Source organism: Poromitra crassiceps (genome assembly GCF_964638095.1).
Source record: "Poromitra crassiceps genome assembly, chromosome: 9".
Lineage (NCBI taxonomy): Eukaryota > Metazoa > Chordata > Actinopteri > Beryciformes > Melamphaidae > Poromitra > Poromitra crassiceps.
In genome coordinates this window covers 39,819,022-39,824,021 of record NC_139630.1, presented here as the reverse complement: position 1 = coordinate 39,824,021, position 5,000 = coordinate 39,819,022, and the positions used below count along the sequence as shown (strand labels likewise).

Here is a 5,000-nt window from a genome sequence, read left to right as displayed (position 1 = left end):
CAAATATCACTAAAGCCCTCAAAACTGAAGGGGAGATTTGGATGTGTCTTGAGCTCAGTGGTGATTGGTGAGGGCTGGGGGCGTGTGCCAGGGTGGTATATCGTTTATGAAAGTATCTATCATACCTTTACTTTATATCTACATACTCCTTGGACACTGTAGATTTATATTGAACTGATGAGGAGCAAGCATGAAGACAGCCTGTGTTGTCCATGTGTTTGCCAGTGTGGAGGGTTCCTCCTTTAAGTAATTGCTCCAGACAAATAAGCGGGTGAAAGCAGGGGAATGGTAAGTGTACCATGAAAGGCTTTCAATATCTCTTTGCGGTGAAGCAGCCTGTAAAAAGCAAAATACGGCCGTAAACGCCGGCTCCTCATTTTCTTCTCCCGCAATCCCACCCAATCAGAGCGCGCCTCTAAATAAGATAAGAGGAAGAGAACAACAACAAGCAACAGTGTCGTAAGTAGGATGACCCCGTCTGACAAGCTAACAAGCCATCTCTTTCAAACAAGCTAATGGTAGCCACACGCTACCTTTCAATAGAAAAACGCCCCGGTCAGAAAATCTCTCCATTTACTCCTGAAAGGGGTGTATTATAGGTTATGCATCAAGGTCTGGCAGGACTGTACAATGAACACACACCAACAACACAAGAGGTGCCCGCCATCCATATACTGTAGGCTTGAACTGTTCTCTAGTCTAAGGCACTGGGCCCATGCAGTTGCACAAAGCACCTTAGGTTAAGATTTCCCTTAGAGTCAGAGTTAAGGTGTCCATAAAATAGAATCGGCTGCACAAAACACCCTTAAATCTTCTCCATAAGGTTAAACATTTTAAGGAAAACATAAGCACAAGATTTAAGGGTGTTTTGTGCAGCCGATTCTATTTTATGGACACCTTAACCCTGACTCTAAGGGAAATCTTAACCTAAGTTGCTTTGTGCAACTGGGCCCCTGGTTCTCAAAGTGGGGGTCCAGGGACCTCCAGGGGGTCCCCAGCAACAAAAAAGGGGGATTATTTATTTTCACTATAATTCCACCCACAAGTAACACAATGACAGAATGTATGACTATTTTGGCCAAAGGTTTCATATCTGTCATAAAACATCTAAAAGCAAAAAAAAATCATATCAGATGGGGGGACCCTGGGAGAAGGCGTATCCAGGTCAGGGGTCCTTGACGTGATAAGGTTTGAGAAGAACCACTGCACTAAGCAGTGTTATTAGAGAGCAATGTCACAAGGTGAACATGTTGTCGGGCCGGTTCTCATCTGTATCCGCATGTGTCTGCGTCTGCCATGCCAACACATGTGCTGCTCACGCTGTAATTACAGTCGGACTATTATCAAATTTGCTACATTACTCAACAACAGTGATGAACGCACACCTGCTAGCATTGTCACAACCAGGGAGAGGAGAGGCGAGGCGAGGGGGGGGTTACCTCGCAAAGCTACCGAGCAGCCCGTCGAATTATACCTCCATTATGGCCTATTCCTACGAAGACCATAAACACTCGGTGTAGATACGACACGGACAGCTCGCGCTCCAACGACACTCCGGCTCACATCACCACCACCACGTCGCCGAAACGACGCGTTGCGCAAAAAAAAAAAAGCAAAAAAATGTGTTTGTGTTTAATAGCCGAGGCTTCATCATCGCTCTCCGACGCACGCGGAGCGCGGCGCAGGGTGTGAGGTTTCTAATGCCTCTTAAGTAAGGCTGTTAAGGAGCAAAGAGTCCACACATCTGGAGGACACAGTCAGTCGGCACATGCTGGAAGTTAGTGGTGGCGCTGCGCAGTCCAAATTAGTGGCGAGTTTTATTCCCCCGCTGTGGTAGGAAAATATCAAATCTGCTGCCATATGAGTGCCATAAAGCTGGCTGTGGAGCGTTTGATGCCTTCATGTGGGAGCCTTTAAGCTGCGTGTGTACGTGTGTGTCGGTGTGCGTGTGTGTGCGTGTGTGTGTGCGTGTGTGTGTGTGTGTGCGTGTGTGTGTGCGTGTGCGTGTGCGTGCATGAGTGTCTATGGTGGGATGTGCATGCCTTAATGTGCGATGCGAGTGGAGTGGCTGTACGCATTCCTGCATGCATGCACGTTGTGTGTGTGTGTGTGTGTGTGTGTGTGTGTGGCTGGCCGGCTGGCTGTGTGTGTAGCCTGTATCTCCTGCATGCACTCTCTTATGCCTGCATGTGTGTGTGTGTGTGTGTGTGTGTGTGTGTGTGTGTGTGTGTGTGTGTGTGCATGTGTGTGTGTGTCTCTCTCTCTCTCTCTCTCTCAGGTGGGTGCGTTGGTGTGTGTGCGCGTGTGTGTGTGTGTGTGCAGCTGTGCCATGTTTAGCAGCTCTCCCATATAGACCTAGCTGACCCGGCTGGTTAAAGCAGACAGACAGACAGACACGGGGCGGAGTCAGACAGGCCCCTGGGGTGGTCCTGTCTGAGGGGCAGTGTTACGGGCCAACAACACTAAGGGGAGCCCACATATAGTTACACATGCGAGAACACATATAATGGCACACGCAAAATGCCCATAGACTGTAGAGACACACACACCGCACACACGCACACACGCACACGCACACACACACACCGCACACACGCACACTGCCTCATATGCGTACAAAAACTCAAAGCATGTGAACGCAATACCGGTAATTGCGTTACATCCAAGGCCAATTATTCCATTCAGATGCTTTGAGTTTTTGGATGTATGGACACGACATATTGTACTTTGTACATATTGTATGTATGTCGTGTACCGAGGAAGCTCTTTCTTCATCACCACCTGTGATTACATTACCTTACATTGTTGTTTTTTATATTCCACCTATTCAACCACAAAAATGCATAGAAACGGCGGCGGCGGCGGCGGCTTGAGAATGCGACGCAACCTTGCTTTTTGTATTGTATTATTGTAGCAAGTAGCATGTAGCGCTCAAAGAGCGGGCGGCTAAATCGCTATAAGAAACCACCTTTGTTCTATTCACAGCATTGACAGTGGCGTCTATACAGCCGGGCATATGTGTATTATGTAGATCGTATACTCAACGTACTCAAGGCCTCAAAAACCTTGGCCACCGTATCTCTCTGTCTCTGCCTGTCTTTTGTCTCCTAAACCACCTTGCAACTTTAAAGTGCAAGGAGCATCATCTTCTCTGCCACAGAGGTATAGAGAATGGCTGCCATGTTCAGAAACATGGAAACACACGCACACGCGCGCGCGCACACACATACACACACACACACACACACACACACACACACACACACACACACACACACACACACACACACACACACACACACATACACACACACACACACACACACACACACAATCAAATACACACATATGCCTAACAGCGGACATATTAAGATAAATATACCCTGGCAAGCATTCAACACACTCACGGGAAGCACATATGAGCACCATACATAAGCACATCCAGAGTGCACATGAACACACAGCATGCACGCACACACACACGCACGCGCGCGCGCACACACACACACACACACACACACACACACACACACACACACAACACCCACACAACTGCCACCGTGTAACCCCTAATCACAACCCCAGAGCTTGGACATCAAATGAAGCAAGTTTAAAAAAAATCATCAGGAGTAATTAACGCAGTTTCATATGCAAATGTGATTAATGCAAAACTACAAAGTCATTATGCAAATCGACTTTTCCTTGAGCCTCTGTACAAATATTCGCAGCTCAAATCAGGGATCAGTCTCGCCATCTTTTTTTTTATCTCTCTACCCCTCTCTCTCTCTCTCCCTCTCGCACTCCTTCCCTCTCTCTCTCTCTCTCTCTCTCTCTCTCTCTCTCTCTCGCACTCCTTCCCTCTCTCTCTCTCTCTCTCTCTCGGAGCAGAGATAATACGTAAGTAGCATGTGAAGTTATTTCGAACTCATGCTGTGTGTGTGTTTTCATGCGATCGGCCACGGCTATGGCATTACGCCGCCTGCCTACTGATTACTGGCTGCTTGGCACTGGAGCGAGACAGGGAAGCCGGCGTACAGGGGAAGGTATGAATATGCAAGAGCCTGATTGCTTTTCATGATTAAAGCCTATTTAATATGGAAATGAGAGCAAGCCAGGTGATTAAAGGAGCATTGGGTGGTGGGGGGCAAAATACTGAGGGAGAGAGACAGAGAGCGGAAAGGGGAGGAGAGAGAGAGAGAGACACCTTCAAATACACGCCGTTACCGATACTACGGTGACTACACGGGCAGAACGCTGCAAATCTGACCTCTTTGGGACTAGAGGTCATTCTCACTTTTCAGGTGTTTTTATAAGACAGAAATCTAATTGGATATGTACTGATACCACATGGGTTTCATCCAAAACCACCAACCAATCAATTGACAGTAAATTAGCGAGCAATATAGATATTCTGGCCCCGCCCCCGACGTTCTGGATGTGTTGAAGTGCTCCAAGGGGGCCTGCCAGCCATCCTGGGAGGGGTTCAGAGCAGGGCCAGGGTCGTCTTAGCATGGCAACGCTCCCTTAGCGACAACCACTCGCTGTCTGATGACACGCGTCATTCTTCAGACACACGTGTGCACATACACACACACACACACACACACACACGATGCCAACACACACACACCCTGACAAAGCCCACACATATACACACAGAGTGCATGCATCAGCAGGAGAAACTCAGGGAAAAAAACAGGGCGCAGAAGGGCCATTTTTCATCTAAGTTGTGTGTGTGCGTGTGTGTGTGTGTGTGTGTGTGTGTGTGTGTGTGTGGTGTGTGTGTGCATGTGTGTGTGTGTGAGCGAGCGAGAGAGCGAGCATGCATGCCTGTGTGTACATCCCATATGTGTGTGCGTGTGTGTGCGTGCCTGTGTGTGTGTGTGTGTGCCTGTGTGTGTGTGCCTGTGTGTGTGTGTGCCTGTGTGTGTGTGCGCGTGTGCGTGCAGCTTTTGGTGTTGAATGTGCTAGCCTTGCAGCATGTTTGCAGTCTAAGCAAG

General features: G+C 48.4%; 1 protein-coding gene across 4 annotated transcripts in view; it reads right to left on the bottom strand.

The window, feature by feature from the left end:
- The window catches only part of bcl11bb (BCL11 transcription factor B b), a 37,585-nt gene that overhangs the window by 18,337 nt on the left and 14,248 nt on the right, over positions 1 to 5,000 (bottom strand). The window lies entirely within an intron of this gene.